The sequence below is a fragment of the Acinonyx jubatus genome, chromosome F2 (assembly GCF_027475565.1).
Source record: "Acinonyx jubatus isolate Ajub_Pintada_27869175 chromosome F2, VMU_Ajub_asm_v1.0, whole genome shotgun sequence".
NCBI classification, from domain to species: domain Eukaryota; kingdom Metazoa; phylum Chordata; class Mammalia; order Carnivora; family Felidae; genus Acinonyx; species Acinonyx jubatus.
Window position 1 is genome coordinate 18,319,380 of NC_069394.1, and position 20,911 is coordinate 18,340,290.

The 20,911-nt window shown below is 40.2% G+C and overlaps 1 long non-coding RNA gene across 1 annotated transcript in view; it reads right to left on the reverse strand.

Annotated features, from left to right (window-relative positions):
• The window catches only part of LOC113600470 (uncharacterized), a 48,212-nt gene that overhangs the window by 18,235 nt on the left and 9,066 nt on the right, over positions 1 to 20,911 (reverse strand). The window contains exons 5-8 of the long non-coding RNA XR_003421459.2: positions 20,032 to 20,235; positions 19,663 to 19,742; positions 18,963 to 18,986; positions 15,177 to 15,400 (exon numbers count right to left, since the gene is read on the reverse strand). This is a non-coding gene — a long non-coding RNA (uncharacterized LOC113600470). The remainder of the gene's footprint in view (positions 1 to 15,176; positions 15,401 to 18,962; positions 18,987 to 19,662; positions 19,743 to 20,031; positions 20,236 to 20,911) is intronic.

The window sequence follows — 20,911 nt, forward strand, 5'->3', positions numbered from 1 at the left end:
TGCATTTACCCTTTTACTTCCACGCCTTTTTTCCTTAATAATTCCTGTATATTACAGAGGTTGGAGAAATATATTTTGCAAGTATTCAAATACAGTTAGTTAGCCATCAAAATCATGTTCATCTTTGAGACTATGAACCTTGTAACTAAAAATGTAATTCATCCAGAATTGCACAATGGAGACAAACTTGAATGCACTTTGTATCAGTCAAGCTTCAGCTGCAGGAAGAAGGAAACATTTTCATTATTTTAAGCAGTAAAGGATGTCATCATGGGAACAACTAATATGTACTGAGTGCCTCCCGTGTCCTGGGCTCTGCTCAGGGTGTGTTATATATAGGCACAGACTTAGTCCTCGAGATGGCCCTAGCAGTAAATTATTTCCTCATTTTGCAGAAGAAAAACCTGACGTTCAGAGAGTTGCCCAAAATAACACAGCTACTGATTAGCTGAGCCAGGATTTCAACCCGAATATTCTGTTCCCAGAGTGTCCATGCCAAACTACTCTGCTCTGCTCTACAGAGAATCAGGTACTTCAAGGTATTTTCCAAATTCCTGAAAGGATCAGAGAGGCTGTGCCTCCGGGAATGACTTCTAGGATAACACTGCAGAACTGACTTGCCAAGGAGATGGCTACCTCTAGTACAGGCAGGAGCTGGAGAGCTGGGGAGCTGGAAATGATGCCTGCCTTCAGGATAACAATGCTCTACGTCAAGAGACAAGGAATCACTTCTAGAATTTTTATCTCCAGGGCGATGCTGTGTCTACTATCTTGCACAAGAGAGATGAGTGTCTCCCATCCCACCACCGCTGTCCCTACTTAATTCCATGTGGAATTCAGTTTCACTGCCAATCACTGCACCCAATTGGCAGAACTTAAATCACATCTGGAACCCAGCTTTGCAGACTCTGAGCCTGGAAAACACACCCAAGGAGGATGGAAAAGATGTTAGGCAAGCCAATCTCAAGTATCATGCAAACACTTTAATAGAAGAATTTCTCCTTTGCTTCAGCATTTTCTCACTGCTCATGTGAAGGATTGCTTCACGTAAAATAACGTGAATGTTTATCAAACGGAAAGAGGGAAATTTTATGAGTGAGTGAAATAAGACATTTTGTTTCTAGTTACCTTTCTTTTAGATTTTTAAAAAACATTTTTAAAAACACAGAATCTGAAACAGGCTCCAGGCTCTGAACTGTCAGCACAGAGCCCGACTCAAACTCATGGACCGTGAGATCATGCCCTGAGTCCAGGTCGGGTGCTCGACCGACTGAGCCACCCAGGCACCCCCATCTAGTCACCTTTCTTTTAAAGTTTCAGTGGCACATAATGGATAAAGACCCTTCAGTCTTGCTAAAAGGGATAGTTTATATTTTCAGAGGAGGAGATAACTGGTGACGGTAGTGGGGGGAAGGATATCTCACCAATACACTTTAGTTTTTCTTTCTCAAAATGGGTGTGAGAGTCCATATGGCAAATGAAAACAGAATGGGAGCAAGTGGGAAGTGAGCTTATCTAACATTTGGATGTGATGTAGGTTTTGTAACTTCAATCAAAAGCGGCACTCTCAAATAATGCTTTTCAGTTTGGTGTTTCTCCTCACATCAGGATATAGTCATTTCCTATACAGGGGAGGAAAAATAACCTTTTCTAGACTCCCTCTTCTGCACATGTTCCTTTCAACACACCATTTATATTTGACTTCATTCTCACCCTCAAAGAGCCATGTGTTTTGATTATGAGTTCTGAATGGCAAGAAAATCTTTTTAATCAGAGGCATCCTTTCTGGAGCAAAGTGGAACATTCTTTCTGGCTCTCATTGCACACCGCTCTCCCCCTGATGCCCCGGGGACACCCAGTCTCAGGGAACAGGCAGCTAAAATTGTGAATGTAGAAGAAAGCAGAAGAGATGACACAGGACATGGAAGTGGTTGTCCCAAGAAATGCCCAGACCCTCCAAGCCCTTTCATGAGGCTCAGCACCCAACTCCTTGCTCATTCCTGGAGGTAGGGCTGGCTGGTTGGCAACCAGTACCTGTCTCTCATCAACATGTCTCTTCCTGGTACCACCAAGCTTCACTTTCTCCAGTGTAGTGATACGAGACAAAGCCTTGCTTTGGCTTGGGCTCATCTCAAGAATCCTTATGATTTTATTTTATTTTGTTTTTTGAAGTAATTTCTACACCCAACACGGGGCTCTAACTCAGAACCCCAAGATCAAGAGTCATACGCTCTACCGACTGAGCCAGCCAGACGCCCCTCCAGAACCCTTATGAATATCTCCTCTACAATATCCCAAATACTTCCTCAAGTTCCTATGTCCAAAACTTAATTGATGGTTTTCCAAACTCATGAACCTGTTCCTTATGCCGTATCCTTGGGGTGACAGAGGGCCCGGTGTAGATCTACTGCATAACCAGAAGCCCAAGAATTCTCGACATCCTCTCTCACTGAGCCCATAGTAACGGTCAGTCCTCACCAAGTCCTGTGGATTTTACCTCTCCAGTTTCTCTCCTATATTTGCATTTTCCTCCTCGATCTCAAACAAAACAACATTCTGAGCTATGCGTATCTTCCACACTGACTTCAGTAGCAGAGTCCTAACTGGTTCACTGCATGCTGTCTACTCACCTCCATCCAAAATCTACCCTTCACCCACTAGCCAGAGCGGCCTTTCCAAGTAGCATAAATCTGACCAATTACATCCTTTGCCTTAAAGCCATCATCAGTGTCTCCCCATTGCTCTTAGGGAAATGGGGAGGATTTGGCTATTGGTAAAACGGAAACAATCACGTGTGATTGGGCTAGCCACCACCTACTGTAACCGAGAGTCGAGGCTCACGGATCCCATTCTTCCTGTCACTGAGCCTCAGTAGCCACAGAGACTTTCTTCAGTTTTTTATGCTTCCTATACTCACCCATAACACAGGGTCTTGACACATTCTGTTTCATATGCCTGGAACCTGCTTTGCTCCCACTTGACTCAATTTTCTTTTACCCTCTCCCGAGGTCAATCCTATTTCCTTAGAGAAGCCACCAGGAAGTCCATTCCTCACTCTGTGTGTTCACGGCACTATGGTTCTCTCCATAAAAGACCTTATCAGAGCTGGACTCTCATGTTTGCTTGTGTGATTATTTAATTAATATTTCTGTCCACTGGACAATTATCCTTCTAAGGGGAAGGACTAGGAGTTCCCTAGTGCTGGCACTGTTTTTGACACATAACAAGAATTCAATAGATTGTTTTGAATGAATGAATGAATGTTAAAACAGAGTCCTGGAAATGTGCAGGGTTAAATTTTATATTTCTCACACCTCCCAGACTATGCCATAACAGCAAGTGCAAATCTAACACTCTCCACAGAAAGTAGAGCAGATTCCCGTGCTTTTTGTCATCACTCTCCCACTTGTCTGAGAGAATTTAGAAGATGTGCAATGACTGATCACAAAGAATATGTTTTAATAATAGGAGCAAATGGCCCAGCTGTCCTTCGGTGATGTCTGTGCAATGCCAAACATCTGCATGAAAACTTTAAAACTTAGCTCTCTTCATTATAACGTTCTAAGTTTTGAAGTATTGGATACTATGGAGACACTTATTGCCTGGGTTTTGCAAATTACATGAACATGACATTCTTCAATATTTGTGCAATTGTCTCCTGCCTGAAATGGTTAGTGACCTTTTAGCTACTGACTTTTCATTTGCCTAGTGGTTCTGAGACTATAGGCTTAGTACACATTTTACATGTCAGGTATTGGCCAGGTCTGGACTCAACTTCTTTTCTGAGGATGATTTCCTGAGAACTCCACTTTCTTCCAAGAGAAGGCACTAAACAGTCAGGAAACCCAGGTTTTAGCCATAGCACTACCGATAACTTTTGATTAGCAGGACATCAGACATTATCTAGTCAGACTCCTTTAAGTTACAAGGGAGAAGAGTGAGTTTCAGGGGAGAAACTATTCCCAAGCTCACAGAGCAAGGCCTATTGTTACCACCAAGTCCTTTTTAGCACTAAAATGTTTTCCTCAGCAAATAGTTGGCAGGAAATGTGGCCTTAGCTTCCCACTTACTCTGACTGCCATTCCCCAACAAGCAGACCACTATAGTCCACAAAATATGCTTTCTTTAAAAATTTTTTTTATTAATTTTTGTTTTAGAGAGAAAGAGTATGCGTGTGTGTTTGTGGGTGGGAAGGGGCAGGGAGAGAGAGAATCACAAGCAGTCTCCACACTCAGCATAGAGCCTGATGCAGGGCTCGATCCCACAACCCTGGGATCACGACTTGAGCCAAATCAAGAGTCGGACGCTCAACCAACTGAGCCACCCAGGCGCCCCAAACTGTGCTTCTGTTATTTTTGGTTCCCAAGGTCTTCTTTTATGAACAACCACATTTATGAGGGAAAATAAGCTATACCAGGCTTTTGGACTACTTATATTTGTTAAAACACCAAGTGTCCAATAGGATGTGCCTGTGTAACAGAATCAATCCAACAAGGGCCAAGTTGACCCCCTGGCAATTTTTATGACGAATATCTCATTTTTCACCTTCCTCTAGACTCCAGAAAATATGTTTTAATAACATTTGAAAGTTTGGCCATACCAGAGGCCAAGAGAAGCTGCAATTTTGACTCCTTTGGCAAAAAGCTCCCACTAAGACCTAGGGACCTACTTTCAGCTCTCTGGAGGCCCCTCTTTCCCTGACTTTAATGTATTGGCCTCCTGTGTACAACAGCTTGAAAACATTACAGATGCAGCCAGCCAGGAAGGTGTCCCAAAGATATGTTCCAGCTTTAGATGACAGTGACAAAGGATCCTGAATGCACCACCTGCAAAACTCCACTTCTTAAGTGGGAATCAAAGTTCAGGCCCTCCCGCATTATACTAGTGGGTCTGATTGCAAAATTACAACTTCACGAAGTCCAAGCACAAATGTGGCGACTGTATTAACTGTTCAGTGTGATGCTGTGCTATGAATTCATTTACACAAAGGCCAAAACTCTATCTGCTTGCAGAGTCGTGCTTTTATCTATTGGAGTGGTTCTGAACAGAAGTGATTGTAACTCTTGGGGACATCTGGAAAAGCCCATGGATACCTTTGGTTATCACACCTGGGGATAAAGGGGCTACTGGCTCTTAGTGGATGGAGGCCAGGGATGCTGCCGAACATCGTAAAACGCACAGGACTGCCTCCTGCAACAAAGAATTATCTGGCTCAAAATGTCCACACTGCTAGTGTTAAGGAGCCCTGATACAGAATTAACCAGACAGACAATAAGTAGACTATCTGATGGATTTCCCTCCAGTCAGCCGGCCTATGGTAAAGTCGTTGTGCAAGAAGTATCAACGTGAACAAGTTTTTTTTTTTTAATCTGTTTTCCTCAGTTTCCTCATCTGTAAAATGGGAAAAACAATGCATGTACCCCTAGCACATGGAAATTTCTCTAAAAAATGTTATCAATTATAATTATTGATCCAAACTACTTTTTCCTGTTCTACTTTTATTGTTTACTGGCAACAAAAAAAAATATTATTTGACCTCATGTTATGGAAGTTTTAGATACATTATCTCATGATCTCATACCAATTCTTTGAGTTAGAGCTTAGAAAAGGAACCCGAGGTACAAAGATACTTACCCAAATTTACAGAATTAATAAGTGGCATAGTCAGGGTTTGAACATGTTTGTATATTAAATCCTAATCTCTTATTCATTCTAACAGCATAGGTAGGCCCCATATGTCTCAGGTTGCCTTCTACCAGAGACAATTTGCATCGGTTTGTGTGTTTGTTTCTCTCACTGGTCTGTGAGATGCTGTGTTCTGTCACATGTGCATTCCTGTGCTTTGTGTATCACATTTTGAAGTATCACGCCATCCTGGGAGATAGGCCTGGGCATTCAAAATCCTGGCTATTTCTCTTTTGATCAAAGATAGAAATAACAATTATGTAACTGGATTTACATATTGGAAAGGGTGTCATCATAGCAATGAATGGCTGGTACTGACAGGTAAGTAAGACAGACTGAGTTCACATGAGAGGAGGGCTGTCACAGACAAGTGGTACCCATGCCAGCAAGGGTCATGGGTTAAGCACAGTGCCACCAAACCTTGCAGAAGTCATGTGTGAATGACTATCGCATGCTTCAGCTGCACAATTGTCATTTTATTTCATATTGGAAACAACTGACTTAACTCCAGTGTCCTGTTTTCTTAAAAGACTAATGCTAAACCTACTGCCCTACTGTGAGGAGGAGAAAGAAAAGCCAGAAGCTAGGAGAAAATATTTGCAAATCATATATCTAATAAAGGACTTCTATCCAGGATATTCAAAAAACTTTTAAAACTCTATTTTATATAACCTTGTAAAAACTGTAAAACAATAATAAAAAATAAAACTCTAAGAATAAACAACCCCCCAAAATGGGCAGAAGAGTTGAACAGAAACTTCACCATAGATATTCAAATGGAAATAAGCACCTGTAAAGATGTTCACCATCATTAGTTATTAGAGAAATGCACATTAAATTTTTTTAATGTTTATTATTTCTTTTTGAGAGAGAGAGAGTGCGGGAGAGGGAGACACAGAATCCAAAGCAGGTTCTTATACACTGTTCATGGGAATGTAAAATGGTACAACCACTTTGGAAAAGAGTTTGACAGTTTCTTAAAAACTCAACATATACCTCCCATATGATCCAGCTATTCCATTCCTAAGAATTTACTCAAAAGAAATAAAAGCATATGTCCATACAAAGACACTTACATGAATAGACATAACAGTTTATTTTGTTATAATCCAAACCCGGAACCAATCCAAATGTCCATCAACAAGGGAATAGGAACACAAATTGTGATATATGTATGCAATGGAATGCTGTTCAACAATAAAAATGAATGGGCTATTTACATATGCAACAACATGGGTAAATCTCAAAACAATTATGTTAAGAAAGAAGCCAGACCAAAAAAAAAAAAAAAAAAAAAAAAAAGAGAGAACATACTATATAAGTCTATTTCTATAAAATTCTAGAAAATGCCAACAAATCTGTAGTGACAAAAAGCAGATCAGGGATTCCTGGGGAGAAGAAAGAGGTAGGGATTCTAAAAGGACACAAGGAAATTTTGGGAAGTGATGGATATGTTTCTGATCTTGATTGTGGTGATAAGCTCATGGGTGCATACATTTGTCAAAATTTATCAAACTGTACTTGAAATGTACTTGAAATATGTGGAGTTTAATGTATGCTAATTATACCTCAATAAAGCAGTTAAAAAGAAATCTGTACTTGTCAGCTACTAAATTGTAACTATTATACACACAAACATTTTTAATGTAACATATATCAACATGCAGATTGTCTATCTGATATGTAAAATGAATCACTTATTTTCCCTTCAGTTTTTTAAAAGATGAAACTTTTCTGAGCTAAAATTTTCACAAGAAAAGAGACTTCAATGTCTCTTGCAATATTATTGGCAAACATTGTTGATGCGCATTTGTTGGATTTCACTTGACATCTCATTGAAATCTGTTTATATCTCAGGACTAACACAAAATTCAGGCATTTCTTATTTATTTTAATCAGATGCAAAAGACTGGAGAACAAGTCATGGCATAGCTTCACGAAGTGGGAACCAACAACATAAAACACGCATGTGCATCCATGAATTAGTGGCTGGTGCCCTCAAAGTGTCTCAATAGCATCACATATTTGCTAAAGTAAAAGATATTAATTCTTCATGAAAAAAGTTATCAAACAGCATTGTGAATTAACTGAGACTATTTTTTAAAGTTTATGTATGTATGTATGTATGTATGTATGTATGTATTTAGAGGCAGAGAGAGTGAGCGGGGGAGAGGGGCAGAGACAGAGGGAGAAAGAATCACAAGCAGATTCTGTGTTGTCAACACAGAGCCCAGCACTGGGCTTGAACTCACGAACTGCATGATCACGATCTGAACTGAAACCAAGAGTCTGATGCTTAAGTGACTGAGTCAACCAGGTGCCCCTAACTGAGACTAGTTTCAACACAGTTAGAATTATCACATCAATATCCAATAGATGGGATAAAAACTCTGGATTTGCAAAACCTGAAAATATGATCAAGGAAAAAACAGACATAAGAGTTTTCTAATTTTACTAATACCAATAATATATATATTTCCTAATATATATTACTAATACTATTATATTGTTATATTAAATATGATACTAATATATAATACCAATATTAGTACACATTATGAATATCAATAATGATACTACTGATGTGTATTAATAATAAAATAGGTTTATTATATCATATAACTATTTACATTACTATTATATACCTTAATCTATACATTAAGTATTAATGTTACTAAATACAAGTATTAATTATCATGTTAACCATATGGTAATGACAATGATTACAGTAATAATAGTTACCCTTCTAGCATTACTAGTTACAACGTTCTATTGTCCCCTTCATCTTATAAATGAGATACCATGGCTCAGAGAGATTATTAACTGTTCCCAAGCACACGGTTGGTAAGTAGGTGGTGGCGGTGAGATACAGAACCAAGTAGGTCTGATTCTAGAGTCCACACCTTGATCTTCAATATGGACATAATGTGTCTTTTTGTCATCTCATATGAATTTCAGGGCATTTAAATATGCCAAATACTAAGGAAAATTTTTAAAGTAATACAGCATGCTAATGCCAAGTCCTACATTTTTTACCTTAATCAGTGGAGGAAATTGAGTTTCACATTTGCCAGGGAAGGTGATATTGGCTGTTGGACACATAATCTCAGGGGCTGAGCACAATAAATGCTTTGTTTTCACTTACATTATAGGCCAGATCGTGTTGGGTCCAGGGGAACTGCTCTACACAGTCAGTCAGAGATGTGGGATCCCTCCATTAAATGGTTCCTCTCATCTCCTGTGTCTTTAGACTGTCCCCTGTATGCTCTGCATCTGGTTGGTCAATGACTGAAAGAAGAGAACATAGAGGATCACCTGGGCATTTTTATGGACCTGACCCAGATGTGACATTCATCACTCCTTCCCACGGCTTCACCTGACTTCAAGGTAGGTGAGGATTGCGGCTTATGTTTCTAGAAAGAAAATGAAACGGGGCTTGGTGACCCTGTAACAATGTCTCTGCCACGAGTTCCTGTTGTGTTTCCACACAGAATTGATTAAAGGGCAAGCAGCTGATGTCAAGAAGGACTAGAGCAGTGAGTTTCCAAGTGTGTGGAGAGTCATCCCTGGGGCAAGAGATGGTAATATGTATTTTTAATTAACATCTTGTGTGATTCTCTATGCACACTGAAGACAGAGAACCACTGGCCTGAGAGTTATCAAAACTGTGTCATCAAGAACACAGCTAAGGAATGAAGTTGTCCATGCTAATCATGAACATTAGGCCACCATAAATTATTCCCACCCCAAATGACTGTCGGTTAAGGCAAATGTAGTGCATCTGTCTCTGTTTGGAGTATCTGCTAGGTCACAACTTCAGAGCTCAGAGTAGGATGAGATAAGAGAGTGACTAGAGCCAAAAATTTAAGGAGGCTCTCTGTTAAGTTCATGCAAGTGCAGAATCAGCATATGAAACATTACAAGAACCTTGCAGAAACCAAGAGTGAAAGTCCTCTTAAATTTTGTGGCCTAGATAATACATGTCTATCTTCATAGCCACTTGCCTCTGCTTCTAATTATTACCTTCAGTTTATGGAATCACTCATTCATGCATGTATCATGTATTAATTTAGCACATATCTATTTGTCTATCTACCTGTCATCTATCTCTATCATCTATCCGTCATCTATTATCTATCTATCATCTACCTATTTATCTATCCACCTATCTATCTATCTATCAATAGCCAATGTGATCTGGAACTGTACACAAGTTTTAAGTTGCATCATATGTGTCTTTTTTATAAGTTCCTGTGGCTATATTTGTAATGTCATTTGAAGAATCTTCTAGGTACCATAAAATCTCTAACCTGGCCAACGAGTCAGATAAAAACACAAGTAAGATTATAGATTAATCAAATAATTATAAAAAGTGCTAAACACTGAGGCACCTGGGTGGCTTAGTCGGTTAAGCGGCCAACTTTGGTTCGGGTCATGATCTCACGGTTCGTAAGTTCGAGCCCTGTGTCAGGCTCTGTGCTGACAGCTCAGAGCCTGGAGTCTGCTTCAGATTCTGTGTCTCCCTCACTCTCTGTGCCTCCCCTGCTTGCGCTTGTCTCTCTCTCTCTGTCTCTCAAAAATAAATAAACATTAAAAAAAATTTTTTTAGGGGCGCCTGGGTGGGCGCCTCAGTCAGTTAAGCGTCCGACTTCAGCTTAGGTCACGATCTCACGGTCCGTGATTTCGAGCCCCGTGTTGGGCTCTGGGCTGATGGCTCAGATCCTGGAGCCTGCTTCCGATTCTGTGTCTCCCTCTCTCTCTGCCCCTCCCCCGTTCATGCTCTGTCTCTGTCTCAAAAATAAATAAACGTTAAAAAAAATTTTTAAGTGCTAAGTATTTTAATTAACATCCTGTGTGATCCTGTGTAAGTGTTCGATGCCGAGATAGAAATTAAGGGCTGGTATCTAGTTTAGGTAGTGTGGTCATAAAAGACTGTTTTTGAGGAGAAGCTCGAGACATGTAGGTGGAGACCTAAAGCATGAGAAAGTAAGAACATGGATGAAAAGCATGGACAAGAATGTCCAGAAAGTAAGACATGTGTACCTTCAGGCACAGAGGTGGACATTTGGGCAAGTCTGATGGGCCTAAAGTGGGCCAGGGTGCCTACAACGTGGTGAGCAAAGCTCAGAGTCAACAGTTGTGGTTAGAAAGTTTGGAGGGAGGGGCAGATCATGAAGGACTTTAAAGACCATTGCCAGGTCTTTCAGTTTTATTTCAGATGCAAAGGAAAGTTACAGAAAGGCTTTAAGCCAGAGAGAGGTGTGATGTAATTTATTGTTCAAAGAAGAGCAGTTCTCTTGCCCATCTTCAAGTTAGTGACTCAGCTTCCCTAAACTAGTTCTTAGGAAGTTTTTAAGAACTTTGGTTCTCACACCCACATGACCTTTTCCTTTTTTTGGTCACCTCAGTTAGAATATCCTCTGTAGCAGGAGTCCCGCATGAACCAGTCCTGAGATTCTGACATGTCTGTGAGAGGAGTCAGGTTCCCCTGTTGTCTATAGGTTGATTGTCTGGGGGGCAGGGGAAAGCCTAAAAAGATGTGGTCTGGGGGTCAACGATTCAGATTAGAGATAGAGAATGAGGTCATTGGGTTTGGAAGAGGTCAGAATGATTCCTGTTCCCTGGCTCACCCCCATGCACCAAGTAGCCTGTGGGGGTAGCAGGGGCAGCGGGAGCTGAATCAACTGTTTCAAGGAAGCTCACTGTGTAGCACAGAGGCACAACCAATGCTCAACCGCCCCAGGCCTGGATGACAGGATGTACAGCGGGAAGACATAGAAACAGATCCAAGTTTTGTGATGTTGAAATTCGATACAGTCAAGGAGTACCACTTCAAGAAAATTAATGCAAATTATCAGCGCAAAATAAGAAACAGGTGAATATTTATTTATGACAAAAGGAGCCACAGGAAGTTACAATATGTAAAAAGTCAATGAACACTATAAACCTTACCAAAAAATCCACAAAACTGGTATTTTTGTTAACTGTCTGCCACCTCTGTAATTCTCTTCTCCTATATTTCTTGGCTATGTACTCTTTGATCGCTGCCTATTCACAGGATATTTTTGTGGTTTTGATAATAGAATAGAGAGATAGCTCAGCCTTTGCTCTATTATAACTGATCAAAATTTCCTTATTATCAATAACATGCATAAAACATGCAACTATAGTTATAAACATACCCATCCTTTGTAGTATCTTTTAGAATTATGCCCTTATAAACACAGAATTATGATAAATTACACTGTGTATGATTTACATGTACCAGACAAAAAGCATAAGGAGTATTTATAATTATGTTACATTATCAAGTTTGTTCTTGACAGAAGAGGGCTTCCATTTTCTCTAGGCTTTGATGAAACCCAAATCCCCTGCCTGCAACTTTATACATTTAAAAAATGGTAGAATTTTCCAGAATTGGCTCCTAGGTCATACATTTCAAACTTGTTTCTTCTTTCCCCCCAGCCATATAATTCTGGTGCTGCATGCCAGACGACCCATTAATATCACATTAAGTCATCTGGCCTGGAACTTCCTATCACAATGCTGTGCCAGCACATAGGGCAGCAGAAGTATTTCTAGAAGCCATTTCTATATTGGGTGGTTAGAAATATATTAATTACAACACAGAATTAACGACAAACCACATATATCTGCTCTACTGTATCCAATCTAAAGAGTCCTCCAATTTAACTTTCCCTTAGCCAGATTCCCCAATTACCCTTAGCCATTCCAATGCCAGTAGACACAGGGCTATGTATGACAGAGGGGTAGAAGAAAGAGACAGCAGCCTTCACTGATTGCAGTTTAAATACATGCTGTGAATATCATAAAACATAGAATCATGGGAACACCTTGCTAGGGCCCCTTACAATGTCCCAGAGTATATCTGCCTCCAGTTAGGAGGGGAAGGTATTTGCTCCCTCTCTGCATAAAATAGATGATTTTTCCAGTCCTAAGAAGTCTTAAGCAAAACATCATTTTGGAATCTCCAGAATGTCACAACTTTGGGCGAGTTGGGAAATAGTATTCTTGATACAGTTAGTAACATTTCTCAGAAGTCACAAACAACAAACAGCATGATATACCACCCTAAAGTGATGACTTCATTGGCAGGGCACCTTAGTGTGGACGAGGAGTGTGGGTGGGATGATGGTGGGCGGCTACCAAGGAAAGCATAAGTCATGAGATGATTATATGCATGGATGAGACTGCCCCTGGGGAGCTTCCCCAGAATTCTTGGGGAACGGGCCTTTGTCTTGAACTATGAAATATATGATATTTCTATTAATATAATATCACTAAGTTTACACGGGAAATTGGGTAGTGCCTACTTCATTTCCAAATCCCAGAGCAAGTCTACACCCTGTACCAAATGGATTTAGATAATGATGAGTGCCAGGATATCTCATGCATAACATCACTGATATGATCTTTGCCGTAACCCAGATTCTATGCTTTGAATCCAACCATCTCCTAGGAGACAACTAGGCACCTGTCCAACATTGGCCAAATGTCAAACTAAGACCACAAAAGATGAGCAGTTGTGGTCTCGTATATGACCCAGTCCTCATTCCCAGACCTCACAACTGCAAGAACTGCTGCCCAACCAATTTTGTAGGTGTAGCACCCAGGAGCAATTATGTGGCCAAGTGTGTCCCATTTGAATCTCCTGGAAAACAAAATAAGTACAGCCCTTATCCAAAGAACCCTCTCTTTTCTATTCTCTTATCACCCACCAATAAGACTTGGTTCTGGCCCACCCTCTGTTCTTAAAGTGCAATTTATTTCATTCCTTGAAAATGATGCTTCCAAAATTGTATTCCAATCAGATTTGCATGCATTTCCCTATTACTATGTACCAATCTTTCCACGCCAACACCAGCCATTCTGTCACAGATAGCCCCGTTGTCTTTAGCCACTTGCCATTTCTTTGGGCCAATAATCAAATGCCAACTTAAATATACATAGAAAGTACCTCCCCGCTGGCCCCAGGAACAGTAACGGACAATAAGGAGGAAAATAAGGGTGGAAAAAGAGTCACAGCAAGGATTTTTTTCCCTTTGGACAGAATTTGGACTCATAGTTTCTTTCCCACCAGACAATCTTAGTTCGGCATATAGTATGGGCCCATTGCTTTACCTATTTCATATCATTGATCAACAAGACAACCTTGCTAAATAAGCATTATTATTATACCCATTTCCAATATGCAAAAGCTAATGCTCCGTGACACTAAGAAAAAAAATGACCTACGAGGTTAGCAATCACGGAACTGCAATTCTAACCTAGATTTGCTGCCCCCAGGGCTCTATCCATGCTGCAGCCTCTGGATTTTCCTTCAGAGAGAACTCAGTCCTGTTCAGTGTTAGGATTGTTTGTTTTCTGTGTTGGCCAAGGGCAGGAAAACCATTTTAAAGGAATTTCAACTAAAAGGCAAGTATATAAATAAATAAGGTGCCTGCCCCCTCCTGAGCCATATACTGCCAGCTCCAAGCCTCGTTCTTTCCCATTCCTTTAAAGAGGACTTTCAAAAGCAGAAGAGACATGTGACATCATAAAAACTCTCTAAAATACACACTTTCAAGCTGCCATTTGTTTCTGAAGGACTTACTGAGTGCTGTCTGCACTTTAAAAATTCTTACTTCTTCTAACCACTCTGTGAAATAAAGATGATCCATGATGCAGAGGAAAGAATTGAGGTTTAAAGGTTAAGTGGTTTGTGCAATGTAGCTAGAAAGAGGGTGAAAAAGTAAAGTAATGCCCGTGTGACCCCAGAATGCATTCTCTGAAGTATTACATTACACTTCCTCACATTCGTTGGAGTGATTCATGTGTCCTTCACAGTTACTCATTTTACACCAGCTTAGAAGTCAAGCTTTCCTCTTCTGTGGCCACTTCCAAAGCACTGCCCCATGTAGGGTAGCCAGAGCATGGTCTTTGGAGCCAGAATGCCTGAGTTCACACATTGGTAAATGTGTGAACTTAGGCAACTTAATGTCTCTGTCTCAGTTCCTTCATCTGTAAAATGGATACAGTACCAGTGCATACATGGTAAGCTATCGTGAGGGTTAAATAACTTAAATACGTAAGCAATCCAAAGTATGTATGATGCCTATAAAGTACTCTGTGTGTGTTTGCATAAAAGGATATATGACGCATGGTAAGTACCGTGTCAATATTTGCACAGAAGAATATCCGATACCTAGTAAGATCTGACCTTTCATGTTTGCGTTCACCTCTTCTTGGCATGCCTTACTCCAGCATGGGCCTCAGCAGTGGCTTAGTTTTTGTGTAGTCTGACACTACCTGCTACAGCAAACCACCCGTCCGTCTCTCGTTTTCTGCCCTGGGCTTTCCCTGACATTATGGTGTAATTCCCCTAGCGACACCCACCAGGCATCAGATGTGGAGGTGTGAGTGAATTATCTCCCTGTGTGGCAACCCTTGACCAATGTGGGTGGAATAAGAGGGGATGAGTCAATGCCTACCTCTTCCATCTCTCAGGAGATCATTCAGAGGATCATTTCACAGAGTCCTTGGGGCATGTGGCGAGTGGGAGCTTTGGAGATGGAAATGAATGGAGTCCCTAGGAATAAGCGATCTGAGCTTCGGAGACTTCGTAGAAGGATATCAGTTTCCATGCCCACCATACGAGAGTCCGTTATTCTTGGTGCCAGCTTGTTTCCCACTCCATCGCGTGTAGAACATGGTGCTAAGTAAAGCAGAACAGCAGAGAAATAAAATCCATTAGATCACATATCCCACAGATGGGATCTTGTTTTCCTTGGCCTAATATGACCTAACTAATTTGCCTCCAGTAAGAAATTGATCCTATTCAAGAAATACAGTGTGATGCATGAGAAAGCAGCAGACATGAGCTTCAAATTCCTGTCTATGTTTAATTAGTTTTATGACCCTAGGAAAGATACTAAGCCACTTTAAATCCCAACTATCTTATTACACAATGGGAGATATCACTCAATGATTTCTACAGTCTTTCTTATAAAATTAAAATTCTGGTTTCCAATGCCTTTTGACAGTTACTAACACTTTATGAATTATTTGGAGCACATGATGAAAATAGATTAAAGTCTGTTAAACATCTTATGATCTATCCTACTTGAAACAGATGTGGCATCCCTTTTATTCATGGATTTGCAAATAATTTAATTTAAAAATTTAAAATAAATCTATCATACCTAAAATGTAAAAATAATCTAGCCATTATTCACATGGTGGGCAGGCTACAGTTTGAAAAATACTTTGTATAACAGCATCTCTGTAATTTGATTCTTATAACATTCTTATAGTATTAATACCATTAATAACTCCCATTTGGGGAAAAAGGAAGTAAATTCAAAGCGGCCATGCAATTTCCTTTCAGTTACATGGTAAGTAATTAGTAGACATAAAGTTTTTCATTAAGGGTCTACCCTTTCTAAAAACTGATTTTCCACTAGGGCCATACAAAATAAACAAAAACAAACAATGAAGGTGAGAGATAAAAGTTGTTCAACCAGATAAGTGAGGGAAGACAAATATCAATGTGATGGAGACACCTTCTGGTTTTGTAGAAATATCCTTTCTTCCTGCCTATATAGTAAAATCTTTGAGGTCATGGGTAAGTGTCTTATGTAATGTTTTGTGTTCTCACTCTGGACTTGCACACAGTAAGTGCTAACTAATTAATCATCAGATAAATGAGTGACTGAATGATCAACTGGAACTGAGAAATAGGAACAAATTTATTTCCTGTAGGATTCCTTCCTTTAGTTGCCAGTCCAGGCAAGGCAAAATGTTTCTCTGCTCTAATAATGCCAAGACTATTACAACATGTGTTACAGAATAGTGGAATCCTCTCTCTGTGGCTCTGTCTTGATAGCCCATGAGCTGTATGAAAGGATCTGGTGTTTAATCACCTATTTGTCGTGTGCCCCTAGAATGTGGTAGATAAAAGAAATATGTGTTGAATCAAAGAATGAGTAAAAGACAGAAAGAATTTGTAAGAAGGAGAACAATATGGCAATTTGGGATTTATTAATATTGTGGTGTTATTTGAAGCTGGAGAGAGTAGTGGGATTAGAAACGCAGGAACTAGACTCTTGGAGATATTCACAGTTGGGGGGGAAAATGGAGGAAAGACGTGTAACAGAAGAGTTACTGAAGATCAACGGGGAGAACCAGAAAAGTGTGAGATCATGCAAATAAAGAAGAAAGTGGCAAATCACCCTCATGGCCATTCCATTACAATGTATTTATAGGGCCTTGTATAAAATTTATATTTAGCACGGATGCTTAGAGAACCACTATAAGTTGTTATTCAGCGTTAGTTTGGGCCACAACCTCAGAAAACCTAAAGCAAGAGAGGCTCTGGAAATATGTAACTTTGAGTCTGGAATTTCTAATCCTTGCTGTGTGGGCCGAAGCAAATTAGCCTGAATGTGTCTCGATTTTGTTTGTAGGGTGAAAACATCACCATCTCACTCATTGGGTTGTTTTATGCAATCACTAATAAAACATTATGATAAAGCTCTCTGCAAATATGAAGTGCTATTGAAATGTAGAGAAATACACTGGACATCTTTGTATTCCATCAGACACATCCCGGGAGACATTTCCTTCCTTCCAGAACATGTACACTCAATGAAGTGTCCATCTGGCAAGTTAGACTCTGCCAAGAGTGGAAAGGCAAATTATTATAAGGTAAACAGCTGAGTGCTCGTGTGCAAAGGTGGTAAAAGACTTGTAGCCGTGCCTGCATAGGGTTAAGAATAGGGATTAAGATGCCCCAGAACGTGCAATGTACTTGATATTTTCCCCGGGGAGAATGAAGGCAGGGAAAATTTCTGGCTACCTGGGCCTCTTTGCCTTCCCTCCAAAAACATTACACTTGGCTAATGGAGCTGTAACTTTGTTTTGATTTCCTGAGTGGTCTTGAGTTACCTAATATCTGGCTTGCTTCCCTAAATGGTTGCTTCTTAGATCTCTCCAGTAAAATCATACTTAAACCATTTTCATTAGGAACGGAGTACTACATGATCATAAAGTACCTCATGAAATGCCTTGATTAGCAGAGATCAAAGGCTGAGATTCATTAGTTTTGCTTTCTTTCCCCTCCTACTTTGCCTTTGCGTTAAACTGCATTAACCTGACTAGCTCGGCTCTCCAGAGTTTGCACAATCTGGAAAAGATAACTTCTGCTGAGAAATCTGGCTTTTCTTTGAAGCACATGGCTTGCAGGTTTTCTGTGGCCCAAGGCATAGTCAACAAGCTGTCTATTCCGTCTATTCCGTGGAGAGAAACAGCCCCTTCTCAGCAAGTAGCACCACTGTGGTTGTTTCTGCAGTGCTCCGAGGGTTGAGAAAGACTTGGATTAACACCATGGTCAAAGGTTATGAGCCGATGAGCCTGGCTTTCCTCACCAAATTGAGCCATTTCAAACTCACTCAAGAGTCAAACTGTTAACAAAACTGTCCACCATAATGTGGCGGTGGGGGCGGAGGGGTCCTCCTTATTCAGGCACGCCTGAGTTTAAATTCTGGCTCCTTCACCTCTTTGAGCTTCAAGGTTCTCACATGTGAATTTGGGATATCAGTGTGACTTCACAGCCCTGTTGTTAAGACTCAGATGAGATAATGTTTACAAAACACCTACCAGAGCCTAGCACATAGGAAACACTCAGTAAGTGGTGACATATATATAAATGCTAATTCAATGCACCCTTACGATTCTAGAAAAGGAGAAGGGCTAACGGTGACATGCTAACTATTTTCTGGAAAGTGCTTTCAATTGTTCTGCCACAGCAGCCTCCAATTTGCTTTGGGGTTAATATTCCAGTAAGGAATGGAAGATGTTTCCTTGGATTAGCTATTTGGAGCCAGGCAAACCTCAAACATTCCCACAAGCACATGGAAGAGGATGTCTACTCTTGGTCTCAGAGCAAGAGACACAGTGGATAATCGGGCTTTCTGCATTGTGAGGTTGAGTGACATGAAATAGAGACAAGGTAAACTTTTGTCTTTTTTTTAATACTTATAATTAGACTTTTTTCTATGTGTGAAACCTCAGGTAAAATCTGGCCATTTTCCAAATGGAGAAAGCAGACTCTCTTCTTGGAATTTTGGTTGAAGTCTCATCTGACAATGCCAGTTTGATTTTCTCCATCTCTGTAGTCTTCTTGAATTTTTTCTGCATTATCATAGTAGTGTAATTTATAAGAGCAGCTATAATTTTTATATTACCAACAATTATCACTAGCAATTAGCAATACTCACTGAGTGTTTATACTGTGCCAGGCCCTATAAAAAGAAAGGCATCTATTTAGACTGTAGCGTAACTCAAGTAATAAAAACTAACACTGAAGTGCTCCCTCTGGTTCCATCAGCCTCCGGGTTTTAGCACGTGTAATGTTTGCATCACCCCTAAGAATTAGGTATGATCCTCATTCTCATATTCCAGATGAAAAAATTAAACTCAGGGAGTGAAAAACCTCCCCCAAGGTGTCACAGCTATTCAATAGCAACACTTGGTTCCATCTCGTGTCTCTCTGAATCCAGAATTCAAGTTATTTATTACCTGCTTTACTATCCCCTCTCATGTTTTCTTTCATAATCCCCCAATTTTTCATTCCAAAAACTGCCATGCTAAGGGCTGGAATGGGATGAGGGGGTACATAAAACAAATTATTAGCCTGAGCTCCCCTCCTAAAAAAAAAAAAGGTTCATTTCTCAGGAGAGACATGTTAGGTCCTATACCCCATGCTTTGTCTCTATTCCACCCCCACCTTACATTAGATTTTGATTCAAAATTCACTGCTGTCTGTGATTTGCTTGATCTCAGTAGTGCTTAATACCCTGTATCTGAGGGGGTCAATTTTATTTTACTGGTTGTCTGGATAAACTCTTCTGTACTACCTTCACCTCCACGTCCCGCTGCATCGAAGGTGCTTGTAGAGAAACCAAATAGGAATCTTACCCTCACTCCTCCAATTTCCTCTTCCTCAGAGACATATCCAGTGGGGCATAACTGAACAGACACACTTTGTGGGATACACCCTATGGGAGACTACAAAGGAGAGAACAAAGCTCACAAAAGTTAATCAATCCTTTTACCCCTGGATTACAAAGCTTCCCCTATAAAGATGTGGTCTGAGCATGGCTTTCATTTATAAAGTGTAAAGACTGTATATTTTAAACATAATTACAAAACGCTAAAGATTTCAATTATTAAGGATCATAGAATACTTTGTGAGCCAATTTTTATATTATATCATAGATAATAGTTGTATTGATTAATATGACCAATAGCCTTTGCAATTTTGAGGACAGGAAGAGATTTATTTACCTTTGAAAACTCAGGTTAGGGGGTTGCCTGGGTGGCTCAGTTGGTTAAGCGTCTGACCTCGGCTCAAGTCATGATCTCATGGTTGGTGAGTTCAAGCCCCGTGTGGGGCTCTGTGCTGACAGCTCAGAGCCTGGAGCTGCTTCGGACTCTGTGACTCCCTCTCTCTCTCTGCTCCACTCCTGCTTGTGCTCAATCTCTCTCTCTCTCTCTCTCTCTCTCTCTCTCTCTCTCAAAAAAAAAAAAACATTAAAAATTTAAAGAAAAGAAAATTCAGGTTATGTGGTATAGTGTCTAGCACATGGAGGCCAGTAAAATATTTGCTGATTCACTGGCTGAATGAGTACGTGAGTAAAGTTCATCAATGCATAACTTGGCCATCTTAAGAATTATGTGTCGATTCAACCGGGCCATGAAGTGCCCAGATATTTAAACATTATTTTGCATATTTTTGTGAAGGTGTTTCTGGATGGTATTTGAGTCAGTTTTACTCCCCAAATGCCTGGGCCTCATCCAATTCACTGAAGGCCTGAACAGAAGAAAAAAGGCTGAGTAAGAATTTTCTTTTTCTGCTTGACCATGTTCAAGCTTAGACATGGTTCTTCTGTAATTCAAGTAATAAAAGCTAACACTCAGACTCACATTCAGACTAAAATTTCAGCATTGGCTCTCTTGGTTCTCAGACTTTTGAAATGATACTAACATAAACTAACAGCTCACCTGGATCTAGACTTCGCCGTCTCCATAATCACATGAGCAGTCCTTAGTAATAAATTTTTCTGTCTCTCTCTGTCTCTCTGTCTCTTTCTCCCTCTCTCTTTACACACACACACACACACACACACACACACACACACACACACATATGCACACACAGATACAG